Consider the following 16286-nt stretch of genomic DNA (forward strand, 5'->3'; position numbering starts at 1 on the left):
GGGACACCAGAGAAAGCCAAGGCCCAGGCCCAGGACTTAATCATAAGCGGAACTGAGCTAGAAAAGAAGCTGGTCTGCTATACCAAGATAGAGGCCCTGGTTGGGAAAGGATAGATCCTCAGATGGGATGGGATTCACCTGAGTTGATGAGCTCCAAAGTCTTAAATCCCTAAATTCCTCAAACCAGAGCCTGCAGAAGAAGCCCACCCATCCTCTTAGGAACGAGTACTCCTTACTTTCTTGAGGATAGTGCAGAGGTCTCTCCCCTGAAGGCTATACCTACTTAACATCTGGCTGGAAGGATAATAACTAGATTGAGTCACAGTGTAACACAGGTGGAATCATGCTGACAAGGAAGGAAAGGAACTGTCACACAGAAGCTGCAAGTCCTAGGCAGCATGTCCTTGCAGGAGCCAGGAGACTGCTTGAGACTGAGTTCGGGAGTTTATCAACCTGGGTCAAAATATAGAATTTAACCCCTTGGAAAAGACCTCAGAAGGTGTTGCTGATATGCTAACGGGATGGCTCCTGGATACATGGAAAAAGTGAAGGCCACATTAAGAGAGGTGGACATGCCACAAAGTGGAAGAAGAGATTAAGAGGCTCAGAGAAATGGGCATGCTGGTGAGAATATGCCGTGTAAGGCTGAAAAACCCATCAGAGCATTATGTTCCATGGAAGAGCCAAAGGTATATCACTTACCAAAGCAAGGAGGAATGCGCTGGCGATGGGGGCTCCAGCATCACTGAGAAGGTCAAAGGTGGCTCTTCTCTCTAAGCCAGGGCTGATGGTGGGAGATGTCATCGTAGAATAGGGGTCACTAACAGCCATGGAAATGTTAGGGCCACCCCCACAAATCGAGGCCAGGTGAAAGGGCTTAGCTATTGAAGGTCAGGGGGATGCAGTTATTGTCATAAGTGCAAGATCAAAGGGGCAGCCAGGGAAGCCAGACCCACAAGAGTTAAAAGAACACAGCCTCCCTAGTGGCAAAAGATGGGTAGCCAACAAGAAATCAAGGATAGGTAAATGGGAGGCTGAAGACAGCTCAATAAAAAGTTACAATTCTTTGCCAAGTTTCTGAACCTGAACCAGTTTTCCAACTTGGAACCCACTGAGTGAAAGAGAGGGCAGGTCCCCAAGAAGAAGGGCCCAGAAATACCATGGTACATATAGGTGGTAAAGATTCTCCCAGCCCAACAAACCAGTGGCCATGGACTCAAGTGGCTGCACACGAGGGGAAGGGTGTAACCAGCTATTTCAAGAACCACTGGACATTGGGTCTGATTTGAAATTGGTACTCAGATACCTGAAACGATAGCATGGATCCCTTGGAAAGTGAGGCATATGGGGATGAAGTAAGAAATGGAGTTCAACTCACAGTGTGTCTCTATTCCCTAAGTATCGCTCTACTAGACATACTTGGCGAAACCCAAGTCCTTGGCCACTGGAGTAAAACTACCACAGTGGGGAAGACCTAGTGCAAGCCCCCAAAACTGCCCTCCCTCCACTCCCAATCAAGATGCAAAGTCAAAAACAGTATCTCATCCATAGGAAAATGGCATCCATCAGAGATGGGTGGCATGGAGAATAACTCAGGTCAGGGAGGTGGCAATTTAAAACACTACCGGGAGTCTGAAAAGGATTCAGTGAGATGACATTTGAGCAAAGACTTGAGCAATGTGAGGGCTTGATGTGCAAGGAAGAAATGGACTCCAACGTTTTTGGTTTGAGATTCTGGAAGGATGGCATTGTTATTCACTGAGATGTAGAGGAGAGAGGATGGGGATTTGGTGAGCAGCTAGCTATACATGTCTGTATCCAAGAGATAATTAGGGACCAGATATAGGAAGTTAGGAGATGAAAACATACACTGGTAGGTGGAATTGATTATCAACAAGAGATTGAGTGTTCATGAGACAAGAGGACCAAAGACTGAATCTTTGTAATAAAGCAAGGAATTTGGGAAAGAGAAACCAAGGAGGCAGGAGGAAATCAGAAACCTTGCCGTGTTTGGAAATGAAGTAGGGAAAGTCTTTCAAGGAGTTGAATCTGTTTAACTGTGTCACACTCGGCTTATCAATCAACTACGATGAGGGCTGAGAACTGTCTACTACATTGAGCAATGTGGAGGTCATTGGTAACCTTGACAAAAGCAGTTTTAAGGACAAAGGCATGATTAGAATGTATTCAAGAAAAGAATGGAAAGAGCAGAATTAGTGACAATGAACACAGACAACTAAGTAGATTTTCTTTAAGAAGAAATGGGCTAACACCAGAGGAGACCAGGGTCGACAGAGAATTTTTTGTGTGTGTGTGCCAGAAATATGTGTGTTTGTGATGAGAATGATCCCATAAAGAGGGTGAAGTTGATGGTGTAGAAAAGAAAGGGAAAGATTGATAGAGTGATGTCCTTGAGGGGCCTAGTGTACCAGTGGGAATGCTGGCCTTGGACAGGAGTGTGGGCAGTTCACGCATAAATGCACAAGGAAAGGCGGAGCCTATGGCACAAATGCAGCCAGGTGTGTAGTTGAAATGGGAGAATGAAAATTCTCTTCTGATTGCTCCTATCTGTTCAGTGAAATAGGAAGTAAGAATATCAGCTGAGAGTTTTAGATGTTTAGGTTTTAGCCTCTGTGGAATAAGGAACCACCGAAGAACTTCAAGCAAGGATGTAACATGATCAGATGTGGATCTAGTGATTCCCAAGAATGGGGCCCTCATCGGATAAGATTAGTATCCTTATAAGAGGAAACACCAGAGAGCTTGCTCTTTCTCTCTCCCCACCATGTGAGGACGGAGCCAAAACTCTGCTATCCGGAGCAAGGACGAGAACTCTCACCAGGAGCCAACCATGCTGGCACCCCGGCCTCAGACTTCCAGCATCCAGATCTGTGAGAAAATAACTGTTGTAAAGCCGCCTGCTCTACAGCATTTTGTTACAGCATTTTGATCATAGTACAAAATCAGGAAAATCTAGTCTGTGATCATTACTGTGATATTTTTATTCCTAAGTGTGTATGCACAACACTAATTACACCTCCTTCGAGGCCCATTCTATAAAGCTTTCTCATGAATTCCTGGTAGGATGTGTCTCTTTGTTACTATTTCTCTATAGTATGACCAGTTATAATAGTTTTTTTGTGTGTGAGATATCTCCAACTAGGTCATAATGTCTTAGAAGAAAATGAATATTTTAATTTTTACCCTTGATACTGTGCTGAAAGGAAGAAGCCAGCAAAACAAAAAGCTGAACTTATGGCTTGCTAGACAAGGGAGAGCTATGCAGTCTTTCTAAAATCAAAGCAGAGCCCAGCTCAGTGGTTGAGCATCAACCTATGAATCAGGAGGTCACTGTTCAATTCCTGGTCATGTGCTTGATGTTTCTAGCTCTTTCTCTCCCTTTCCCTTCCTCTCTGTAAAAAATCAATAAAAATATATTTGAGCCCTACCTGGTTTGGCTCAGTGGATAGAGCATAAGCCTGCCAACTAAAGGGTCCCCGGTTCGATTCTGGTCAAGGGCATATGCCTGGGTTGTGGGCTCAGTCTCCATCGTGGGGTGTGCAGGAGGCAGCTAATCAATCAATCAATGATTCTCTCTCATAATTAATGTTTCTCTCTCCCCCCTTCCTCTCTGAAATCAATAAAAATATATTTTAAAAAAGAATTCTTAATATAAATATATATATATTTAAAAATAATGAAACATCAATGATGAGAAAGAATCATTGATTGGCTGCCTCCTGCACGCCCCCTACTGGGGATCAAGCCCGCAACCCAGTTATGTGCCCTTGACCAGAATCGAACCTGGAACCCTTCAGTCCACAGGCTGATGCTCTATCCACTGAGCCAAACCAGCTAGGGCTATTTTCTTATCATTGGGTATTTAGGTGGCTTTGAACATTCTGTTTTTGTCTTTTTAAGATGAAACAGGAATTTTACGGGTAAAATAGAACAGGTTTAGGAATTTTTAGAAATTTTGGAAATTAAGAGGATCATGCAAGAAGCACAGGGCTGCAGCGCAGCAGAAGGTATATTTCCATAGAATAGGGAAGCTGAAAAGCTGCAACAGGTACATTTCCATAGAATGAGGGAGCTGGGAACAGCAACAGGTCTGTATTTACAAAATAAAGGGAAGGAAGCCCTTCATCCAGAAGGAGAAGAGGAAAGCCCAAAGGGAATAGGAAAACAGTAAGGAAGGAGGGGGGCAGAACCTCACACTTCCCACATGAGGTTCGTTGGATCTTTGAGCCCAGGAGTTACTATAGTAAGATCTGCAGCCTTTATAAGCCATAGGGGAAAGGAACTCAGTGGGACTCTTCCCCCTCCCCAAGTGGGAATCCATTCTGGGGGACCCTTTCCCCCTCCCCATGTGGGAGTGCATTCCGTGGGACTCTTCTCCCCACACGGGAGTCTGTACTTGTTCTTTAATAAATCTCCACCTTTGCTATACCATCTTCTGTCCGTGGATTCATTCTTCGACTCCAGTGGACAAAGAATCCAGGTTCCAGTCCAGGGGAACACTGCGTGTTCCAGTCCAAAAATTCCGTATCAAAGATATTGGTGTTCTATGGATGAGGACAGTGGGGCGGGGTGGGGGCACGGGGGGAGAGTAAGGGCAGAGGGTGGGGTGGGAACCGGGTGGAGAGGAGCTATGGGGGGGGGGGGGGGGAGGAACAACTGTAATAATCTGAACAATAAAGATTTAATTTTAAAAAAAGATATCGGTGTTTTGTGTTTTTTTTTTTTTTTTTTTTTTAACATTAAGAGAGAGAAGAAGGGAGAGGGAGAGAGAAAAAAACATTGATGAAAGAGAGTCATCGATTGGCTGCCTCTTCGTACCCACTACCTGGGATCAAGCCTGCAACCCAGGCAGGTGCCCAGACTGGGAATTGAACAGTGACCTGCTGGTGCATACCCGCCAGGGATAAGATCTTGCTTTTATGGACTTTTAAAGTATATTGTTTCTTCTGGACTTAAGATGAGGGAGGAAAAAAAAATTTTTATTCATTTAGTCAGTCAACAAATACTAACCAATTAAGACACTATGCTAGGTAGGTTTCTCCCTAAAAGGCCCCTTTGTTCTTTGGTCATAGCCCAAGTAACTGCCAGGCCATTTTTAAACTTATTCCCATCAATGACAATGTCAGTTACCATACTTCTGAAAACCAGAGTTGGTGCTAGCCTCACCCTTCTAAAGTCAGCCAGTTAGCTATAGTCTCACTCCAGGAACCACACTTCCACAGCTAAACGTCAGCCTATCCTTACATACATTTCCATTTCTGAAAGTCTGGCAGTCCCTGAAGTTCACACTTCCCAAAAATCTATATAAGATGAACTCTAAAATTTAAAAAAAAAAAAATTAAAGGTAACAATGTGGGGTGATAGCTACGTGCACCGGGCCTCTAGTACCTTAATAAAGCGAAATAAAATTTTTTTAATATTTTTTAAATTTTATTTCAGAGAAAGGGAGGAGACATAGAAACATCTAAGATGAGAAAAAATCCTTGACCAGCTGCCTCCTGCACGCCCCCTACTGGAGATCAAACCTGTAACCGGGGCTTCTGTCCTATGTGGGTATTGAACCATGACCTCCTGGTTGGTTCATTGGTTGGCACCGGCTGGGCAGCAAAAAAAAAAAATTAATTAATTCTAGGTCTCTGCTTTGTTTTGTTGTTGTTGTTTGTTTTTCCAACATGACTTTTCCTCAACTTTATATAATCCTGTATATTAGACAAGATTTGCAATTACACTTAAAAATCAATGTGCAAACACAGGCAACGGTGCAGACCCAGAGGAGTGCTTGAGGAGTTTGTTACAGTTTCATGCTTTGCCTTTAAATGCAGTGATGCGATATTATCCCTCTGATGACCAGACCCTCCGAGAGCCAGAAGGAAACGTCCAGCAGTTAGTCAAATTTTCTCACTTTATAACTAAGCCTCAGAGAATGGGAGAAGTAATTCCAGATCATGTAACAAATTAGGAGCAGCTCAAAGCTAAAATGCAGATCTGCATGGTATACCATATAATCAACTGGCGGGGGGGGGGGGGGGGCAGGCGGGCGGGGGGGATGTTGTTGACAAGACATTCTCTTACCCCCACACCTGGAGGATCTCAGTCACCCTACCCTCCCTGTGCACAGCTGGAGCTAGGTGGAGAGAGAACCTGAAGCCTGCCTTGAGCAATCTGAGATTAAATCACTGTTCACTGGGTTTGAACAAGGACTACAGCATGGTTATTAGCTAATCCTGCAAACTGCTGTTTTCAAAAGCAATGTGCACCAGGGAATCATCGAAATACAAACATAACCAACTCACGTATCACCTAACAGGAAACAAAGGGAGAGGAACAACTCCACCAACCCGTTTAGGACTTCTAATCCCCAAGCCAGCCTGCAAGCCTGAGCCTGAAGCCGCAGCCCTGCCCAGCTCCTCCTCATTTGGCTTTGCCTCCAGAACATCTTCAGGGAGGGGCTGGTCTTATGCAAGTCTGATAACACTTTTCCAGCATGCCTCTGGCTTCTTGATCCCAGCAGCGAGGCAGGCACGTGGAGGTGAGTGGAAACGTTTCTAAAGAGGCTGTTGAGTAACGTAGGTACAAAAGTTTTAATTTTTTTTTCCCAACCGAGCAATCAAATTGGCCATGGAACCAAGCCTCATTCAAAGAGGGGATATTAAAACCCAACTCAACCTCACTTGAGAAAGAACTAACAAATCTTTCTGCTCTTTTCTGAGAACTTGGGCTTACTTGGCCTGACCTGAAAAATCTGAGTCTTTTTTAGACTCAAGAAGATTCAACCTTCAAATGAAGCTGCTAATGATAAGGAACTTGTAGGTTAAATTGTACCTTCTGATCTTTACTCAAAGGAATCTTTCTAAAATTCACCTCAGACCATGTAACTCTCTTACTACGCTGATGGGCAGTTAGACAGACGTGAGCAGAGCAAGGACCACGGGGCAGGTGCAGAAGGTCACCAGGTGGAAAGTCCCAGGTGCCTAGCAAAGGACAGCTGTAGGGTGGGACCTGCCCACAGGGTGACCTTTCCTCCCTAGCACATGCTGGTCACGCGCTGAAGCCCCTGGCCTTTCCTCTAAAGAGATAACATCTAGGCCTCAGTTGTTTTTCAGCTCCAGGCCCAAAAAAGCAACAAAACCAGACAAGCAACACTACTCCGGGGACCACAGCTCGCTGAATAATGACCCTCTACCCTGGCACCAGCCAATCGGTGAAGACACCTGGAAAGCTGTTGAATATTCTATTGAAGCGGTTCTCAACCTGTGGGTCGCGACCCCTTTGGCAGTCAAACAACCCTTCCACAGGGGTCGCCTAAGACCATCCTGCATGTCAGAGATTTACATGATGATTCATAACAGTAGCAACATGACAGTTATGAAGTAGCAACGAAAATAATTTCATGGTTGGGTCACAACATGAGGAACTGTATTTAAAGGGCCAGAAGGTTGAGAACCACTGTTCTATTGAGATCTTCCCCTGGAACCTCCCCTAAAACCTCCACCCTTCACCCTTAGGACCGAGGACCCAGCGGGCTCTCCCTCCCTGAGCAGGCCCTCTCCACCTCCGCCTGCCTCCCCCCCCCCCCCCCCCAGGCGCATAACCATTACCGTCCCCACTTCTAAGCTCCGAGGGCCCTTCCTTTGCCTCTATAACTTGTTTCCTAAGTCCATTTCTACAAATTACTTTTTCTACCTCTGTGCTTTTCCAAGTAAATGTTCTCTTCTATTTAGAGTCTTGGCTCTGAATTCTTTCCTAGCCAGAACCCAAGTATTGAGGCTGCTGAACCCCGGTCCTGTCTGACCCCCCTCGTCTCGCCCTGGTGCCCTTCTCGCTGGCCCCAACACTTGAATGTTTCCTCTTTGCTTCAAGATAAAAATCTAGGCACTAACATTTTATAACTTGGGATTTCTTTCGTGATCTGACCCTCCAGCTTCCCTTTTCCAGGCGGTCTGAGCTACGGCCAGCTTTCGGGCCTGCTCTCTCCCCACCTCTGGTCTCTGCTACCCCTTCTCCCTCCACAGCCCCCTCTGCCTGGCCATCACCCGCCCAGGTTTTTTCCTGTGGGAAGGCTCCCCTGACTCTGCAATGGGCTCTCTCCCGGGGCGTCCAGAGGAGACCCAGCAGTTCTGCCAGGGCAGCTCCCCCCACGGCCCGTTTTCACTTGTTCCTCTTCTCCACCAGGCAGTAAGTCTCCTGAGGGTTATTTCAGTTTATATCTCCGGTAGCTATGAGCTGAATTACATTGGAAATTCGGAATTTGGAAAGACACCAACGCCGATGAGCAGCTACCAGTGCTAGGCACGCAGGTAACTTAGATTCGTCTTTCTTTAACCCTCCCACGTCTCTAAAACCTAAGGGTCATCCCCTCATTCCGCGGGTGGGGAAACTAAGTCTCCGCAGTCCAGTCGCCGCAGCAGGGCACACACCTGGTGGGAGCGCACCCCCGCGGCTGGCACAGTGCTCTCTCCCGAAGAGGGGTGGCGCTGGAGCCCAGGGACCCCCACGCTGGACCCCTCCCCAGCAGCGGGCAGGAGATGGGGTGCAGGCCCCGCCCACCCGGCGGGAGGCACTGGCCCCGCCCCTGTAGGAGGACCAGAGGCCGCGGGGCGGGCCGGACCCGCAGGGCTTGGTCCGGGGGGCTAGCGGTGGGTAACAGTGACCCTTCGGTTCTGGTGGCCGAATGGGCGTGGCAGGTGGGCCTGTGGGCGAGGTGCTCACCCGCAAGGACTCGCCCACGAGCCCGAGTCCTACGGTTTCCGCTCAAACACCGAGCACAGGGACGCAGCCGGCGGCAGGAGCCAGGCCGCCGAGCGGGGCGCCGCAAGCTGGCCTCCGGCTTAAGGCTGAGGGTGTTGCAAGCCCCAGCCTCTCGGCGAGTTGTTTTTCCGCCTGGGCTCCGGCTCCGCCGGGCGGCAGGCACTGACTGTGCCTTAGAAGTTGCCGTCGGATCGGAAGAGCTTGGAAGCGCCTTTTGCATCCAATTGCCAAGTCCGAGCTTTTGAAGCTCCTCAGAGTTTACTTGAATCGCAGCCCGAAATACATCTTTTCCACCAGGGCTGGCCCGGCCTCAGGAATCCGGGGCTCCCTCGGAGACGCTCCCCTCCCGGAGCTGGAAGCGGCTCTCCGTGCTGCGCCCCTCTTTGCGCCTCCCCCTCCGGGAGCTGACCTGGCCTGGACACACCAGGGCGTGGACGCCAAGGCCCTGGCTCTGTACCTGCCCTGAGCTTGCCTTCTTGGGCAGCTACCATTGGGTTTCTGTCCTCTGCGCCCCAAATACCCTGTACATTTCGTTTTATTTTATTTATGAGAGAGCGAGACTGAGAGTGACAGAGAGATTGATTTGTTGTTCCACTTATTTGTGCATTCATTGGTTGGTTCTTTTAAAATGTTTTTATTGATTTTTTTTTTTTTTTTTTGAGGGAAAGGAGAGGGAGAGAAAAACATCCATTTGCTGCCTCCCGCACGCCCCCTACTGGAGATAGATCCCCACAACCCAGGCATGTGCCCTGACCCGGAATCCAACCAGCGACCTCTGGGTTCATGGGACATCATCACTCAACCAACTGAACGGCACCCGCCAGGGCTCATTGGTTGATTCTTGCATGTGCCCTGACGGGGTCTGTGCTGTCATCAACTGAGCTCCTCTGCAGCACTTATCCTGTACATTCCTATCTGGGACAAAGAACTGACATTTTCAATGTATCTGTGTATTGATCCAGCTCAGAGACACTCTGCTCGCTGTCACGCAGGCCCTGCCCTCAGAGGCGTGGCTGTGGGATGAGTAAGTCCCTCTAGTCAGGAAGGAAAGCTTCCCAAACTTCCCCCTGGCTGGGCAGGACTGCGGGAAGCAGATTAGAAGGCAGGGTCAACCCAGATAAAGGAGGAGGCCTGGGAAACAAGCACGTAACACGTTTGTGACTTATCTTTTGTACATGGAAGCTCCTCAGCTAGATTTTCAGGCAAATAGCTACAAATTACTGTAATTTTACATCCACCATCCTTTCCGCCCCCATCTAAGCCACACACCTGTAGATATACCGTATACACGGTGTCCCCCCAAAAATGTATACACACTTTGAATAATTATAAAGGCAGTGTTTATTAAAATATATTTCACTTTCAGTATGTAATAGAATCTACTGTTAAAGTGTGTGTAAGTTATTTTGGGACGCCCCGTATTACTCTGGGTATTCTGGAATTGTTAGGTTATAGTCAATTAAGAGACTTGTATCTTTATCAACTTTCCCTTCTTGGGTAGCTTAGAGATGTTAATATTGGGCACTATGGGGATATTAGTGTTTGGTAGTGTGGTTTTCATGATCATAGAGGCTTGAGTATTACTTTTCATTTTCCAAAGGAAGCAATTCATGGTTAATCTCTTCTCAGATTCATTCAATTATGGATGATTTTTAAATTTTAATTTAAATTATTCAAATAAGTGTTGCATTTTTCTTGGGAGGTCTTATGTTTATTTAACGATGCAGTCTGTCATTTCTCAGAATGTCTTTTGACATATTTTAGGCCATAAGAAAGCAGACTTGGTTTCTTATTGTAGCATGTCAAATACCCCAGAATTCTGAAGGCAAGATGAGCAGGCACGCCCTGGGGCTCCCACTGCCCTCCACATTTCTTCAATTCACAATTAGCATTTTTCAACATGAGCAGACTAAACTGTCTCAGTTTTCTGAAACAAAAAGGAACACAATTTATGGACCTTCCTTAACCAGAGGAAACACATGGTGTCATTTAACACTAACTCCAGATTTGGATGAAATTTTTAGAGTGAGCAACGCCTCTGATTGAACTAAGTGTCTCTTGCCAGGAAGGAGTCATGCAAAGCTCCGTTTGTTCCACTGAGAACAGAGCAGGCCAAGGTTTAAAATTATATTCCCTGGGTTTCTGCAGGTTATTAAAATATTTGGCTAAATGGTTGAATACACTTAGCTGAAAGTCACAATATTTTCAGATACAATATTTGGAACTGAACTAATGGCTGTTCATCTGTGTCTCAAACGGACGGAGCAGCCCCCTCAAAGGCTCCCATGGCAATGCGCTGTGGGCTTTGCAAAACCATAGACTAAGTGGGACACAGCTTGCTGAATGGTCATTAGCCTAAAACATTTTCTATGAAGAAACACACCTTATGCGTAGAATGCCACATTCGTACAACTTTTTAGGATGAAACAGGAAATGTTTTTAAAATGTTATTTGCAGTGCCAGCATCAGCTCTCCAATTGCCGGAGGGTGTATGATCACTTTTCTTTTCCTTAAGATTGTTTGGAGAACTTTGAGATGCTCTAACCTAGTATGTTGATCTCCGTCATAGCTCATTAAATGACCTTGAGGAACGCTAGCTAACCTTGACCTTGGCTGTGTTTTGGTCTTTATCATTAAAAAAAAATGGTTTCTATCAGGGGTCCTCAAACTACAGCCCGCGGGCCACATGCAAATACAAATATTGTATTTGTTCCCGTTTTGTTTTTTTACTTCAAAATAAGATATGTGCAGTGTGCATAGAAATTTGTTCATAGTTTTTTTTTAAACTATAGTCCGGCCCTCCAACGGTCTGAGGGACAGTGAACTGGCCCCCTGTTTAAAAAGTTTGAGGACTCCTGGTTTCTATTGATGAGAGAGAGAGAGACAGAGAGAGAGAGAGAGAGAGAGAGAGAGAGAGAGAGAGAACATCTATAAGAGAGAAACATGGATCAGCTGCCTCCAGCACACCCCCTACAGGGGATCAAGCCAGAAACCCAGGCATGTGCCTTGACTGGGAATCAAACTGGGCGATCTATGTTCAACCAACTGAGCCATGTTAGCTGGGAGGTTTTTATCATTTTAATTTCTCTCTCTCTCTCTCTCTCTCTCTCTCTCTCTCTCTCTCTCTCTCTCTCTCCTTACCTCCCTTCCTTTCTTTTTCTGTCTCCTACACATGCTTCCTTATAAGGAGCTTGTTATACCAGCTTTTAAAGGGCGCCTCCTTTCTTAGCTGTACTTGAGGACTAAAGGAAGAGGCCAAACTGCTATGAGCTCTCTTTTTTTTCCTTTAGAAAGCTGGCTGTAAATACCTCAGTGTTAGGCGTGAGGCTCAGTCTCAGACCCTGCTGGTTACCTGAGAATGCCAGGTCCCACCCAGCCACACCATTCCTCCCATTGGGCGTCTTTACCCCCGACTCAGACCTGTTCACATAACTGCTCCACAGCACCTGCGGGGCCTCCTTCACGTTCTTCCTCTGAAAGCCCAGCTGCTTCTCCTCCTTTCCTACGAAGACAAAAGATGACGGCATCAGGTATGTTGGGCCAAAATCTGATGTACCGTTGCTGCAGATTCCAGGTTGGCTAGAGGTAAAAATAGTTCATGATGCCATTTTATTTAAATTTATTATTTTTAAAAATATATTTTTATTGATTTCAGAGAGGAAGAGAGAAGGGGAGAGAGAGAGAGAGAGAGAGAGAGAGAGAGAGATACATCAATGATTAGAGAGACCCAGGCATGTGCCCTTTACCAGAACTGAACCGAGGACCCTTCAGTCTGCAGGCTGACGCTTTATCCACTGAGCCAAACTAGCTAGGGCTTATTTAAATTTTTTAAAAAATGTGTTTATTTTTCCAACACCTTTAAAAAATTTATTTTAGGGAAAGGAAGGGGGGAGAGAGAAAGAGAGAGAGAGAGAGAGAGAGAGAGAGAGAATTCTGTTGTTTCACTTATTTATGCATTCACTGGTTGCTTCTTGTATGTATCCTGACCGGGGATAGAACCTGACACCTTGGCGTATCAGGACGACAATGTTCTAACTAACTGAGCCACCCAGCCAGGGCTTATTTAACTTTTTTTTTTTTTTAATATGGAACGCTTCACGAATTTGCATGTCATCCTTGCACAGGGGCCATGCTAATCAGCTTATTTAACTTTTAAAACCCTGGGTCTTCTTTAAATTTTTTTTCAATTATTTCAACTCCGCCTCTTTTTGCACAAAGCTTGACAAAATCTTTCTATAATCAAAAAACAGGACCATGCTCTAAAAATACTTGAAATATGAAGAGATGAGAGTCTGGATGACAGATATATTTCAAAGATAAAGTTAAAAACCTAACAACTGTTCACACTCCCCCCCCCCCCCCCCCCCCCCCACACACACAGTAACAGGAAGGAAACGACCAGCCCACTCAGAGAGAAATGAAAAGCACTTACCTAACAGCCTTCTCATTGTACTCCAGGGAATCAAAGGCAGAGCCTGGGAGGAGAGCAGGACAGGGTGAGGAGGCCCACCTTGGGGCAGATTTATGGTCCCCTCACGCGGTGAAGGCGTGATTTATGAGGAACATGCAGTCAGGCCAGGGCAGAGTATGGGAACGCATGACTATGGACTTGGCCCTAAACCTCATCATTAACTACGACACAAATCACGTTTCCCATCCGAGCCCACAGTAACTTAATGCTGGGTCTCAAAGGTGTGCAATTAAGCCAGGCCAGCACCGGGCAGAAGGTTGACGATAAACAGATGTGATGTATATTAACTGCCTAATGTGACATCAAAGAAGCAGTTTGGGATTATTTTCTTTCCCTCTCCCCGTGGGCTTTGATCTGGCTCTCTCTCCTATTGCCAGGATTAGTGTGATGTCAGGGGCTCAGTGTTAGCCATGGACGGCCACTTAAGGACTCATTGTGTGGCTGCGGCTGCCACTCACTGAACCCAATTTCCTGCATCGAGAAGGGACCATCATCAATTCTACTTAAAGCAAGCAAAACAAACTCAGGAAGGCTTAGGCTATTGTACCAACAAATATCAGGAATAAAACTTTCTCTAGAGATCCTGCTCCTATTATATTCTTTTATGACTGGATATTTTGCAAACATTTTAACATAAAAGAAATTTAAAAATGGAATTCATCTGCGTAAAAGCTGATATTTGAAAATGGAAGAGATTCAGTATATTAGTAAAGGAGAAAGAGAAAACAAGATATAATCATTTGATTTTAAAAATTCTCCTTTGCTTTACTGTCCTTCTCAGTGCACTTGAGGAAAGAGGAGCAAAAATACATTCTAGACCAGTAAGTAAAATGGAGACCTTGAATGCCCCTTTTTAACATTGAGGAGTTTGAAAGAGAAATTTCTTTTGTTTGTGAATGTCAATTGATAAGCTGAACTAGCATTTCTCATTCCTGTAGCTTCCTAGCATCCAAACACCACTTCCTGTATTTGTAGGAACCCCTCCTCCGTGACAGAAGCTGAAAATGCTGGATGCTTGCTTCCCCTGGCAGCTTTGCATAGAGTCCTCTGCACTAGATGCCCCTCTCCAGCACTTATAATTGGAGGCTAGTGATACAAAAAGCAGACTCCGTACTGACTGTATTCTGGCACCGGGGGCCACAGCGCTGGCTCCGGAAGCCGCTTCCCAGAGGTAGCAGGGACACACGTTTAGGATCCTCGTCCAAGACTGATGTTAGTGGTGCAAGTGGCAGTGGTGTGCCCAACAGACTCCCTCTGTAGCATGAGTGTGGGCATGGTTCCCGGCTCAGCTGCGACCTCTAAATCGGATTCTCTGGCTCCCGCAGCGTCTATGATTACTCAACATATACAAATGAATCTGTTTTCTGCCTAAAATAGCTTGAGTTTGCTCCTGTTGTGTATCACAGGAACCTTGATTCATGTAGGAATCAATGACAGGAGCGACTTCACACAACAGCCTCTCAGGGAATCATCAGAACCTGGGAGTCATCATTTGGACTCTGGTGACAGCTGTAAAAATCCATCTGGTCTTAAAGGACAGAACTCTGGGAGCCCATGCCACACAGTGGCAAAACTGTGAACCAGAAAAACATCTGAAGTGCTCACTAAAGGCAAGGCCTGGAGAAGCGAGGGGTGACTGACACAGAACCCTATGAAAGCCAGGAGGGACTGAAGAGCTCCAGGAGGGTAGTTACCGCTGCACAGCTGAAAAGAAAAAGAGAATGCCCAGCTCCGAGTACGAAATTGTTGGCTAAGGACCAGCTAAAAACAAATGACTTTCTATGATAGCACTTAAAGGAAACCTTGTCTCTCGCAGTTACTAGGGAAATTCCCTAATTGAAATGAGCACTCTGATTTCTGTAGGGAAAAAACCAGAGTCCAAGTTGGATTTGATTGATGGCTAAATGATTGTGAGATGAATTCGCAGGTTCCCCAGTTCTAAAAAAAATGAATTCTGTCTGTGAAAGAATGGTGCCCACTAATTGCACGAAGAATGGAAATAGCTCGTGCCTGGACTCTCCAACAAATTCGGAGCCCCTCTTGCTGGAGGAAGTTGCCACGCTTCTCTTCTCATGAATGAATCCTTCTTGCCATCCTTGAAGACCCCACCACAGTGAGCCTGCTTTTAAGAGTAAGCCAGTTCTTCGCTTGCCCTCTCCCCTCCATTTTTGCCAAAGCATAACTAGAGTCAGAGTCCATGCCCTGGGCGGCCAATTACAAAGTCAAATTGAGGGGAGATATTTTGCGAATTTATTTTAGGAGGGAAAAAAATAAGATGGACTGCCTAAGTGGTCTTCTGATGGTGCTAGGTCAAGTAGGAAACAAGAATATTTAAATTAAACTGAAATGATCAGTGTGGGCCAAATTACCAGCGATTCTGAAATCACTGGGCTGCTTCAAACAGCGGGGAGGATTCTAACTGTGTGCTCCACTTCTATTTTAAGGCCCACTTTTGTATGGAAGGCCCACTCTGGCAAACTGTGGCCCAGACCAGCTACAACAAGGCTTCACGTAGGCCTGATGATGCAGAAGACAACAGGAGCCAGATTATCTGCAGGTGATGAAGAAATTTACTTTATGGAAATAGATGGAGCCCTGACTAATGACATGCGCTAGCCTTCTTGCAGTGGTTCTCAACCTTCCTAATGCCGCGACCCTTTAATACAGTTCCTCATGTCGTGGTGACCCCCAACCATAAAATTATTTTCGTTGCTACTTCATAACTGTCATTTTGCTACTGTTATGAATCGTAATGTAAATATCTGATATGCAGGATGTATTTTCATTGTTCGCGGCCCACAGGTTGGGAACCGCTGCGCCCTATAGTGATACGAAAGCCAGCCAGCCATGTCTCTCTAAGCCAGTGATGGCGAACCTTTTGAGCTCAGCGTGTCAGTATTTTGAAAAACCCTAACTTAATTCCGGTGCTGTGTCACATATAGAAATTTCTTGATATTTGCAACCATAGTAAAACAAAGACATATTTTTGATATTTATTTTATATATTTAAATGCCATTTAAGAAAGACAAATTAACCAAAAAAATG

General features: G+C 45.8%; 1 pseudogene; it reads right to left on the reverse strand.

The window, feature by feature from the left end:
• Positions 1-12848: 12848 nt before the first annotated feature.
• On the reverse strand, positions 12849-12983 carry LOC132242387 (U6 spliceosomal RNA; annotated as a pseudogene).
• Between the last annotated feature and the right edge of the window lie 3303 nt (positions 12984-16286).

The sequence above is a fragment of the Myotis daubentonii genome, chromosome 9, assembly GCF_963259705.1.
Source record: "Myotis daubentonii chromosome 9, mMyoDau2.1, whole genome shotgun sequence".
NCBI classification, from domain to species: domain Eukaryota; kingdom Metazoa; phylum Chordata; class Mammalia; order Chiroptera; family Vespertilionidae; genus Myotis; species Myotis daubentonii.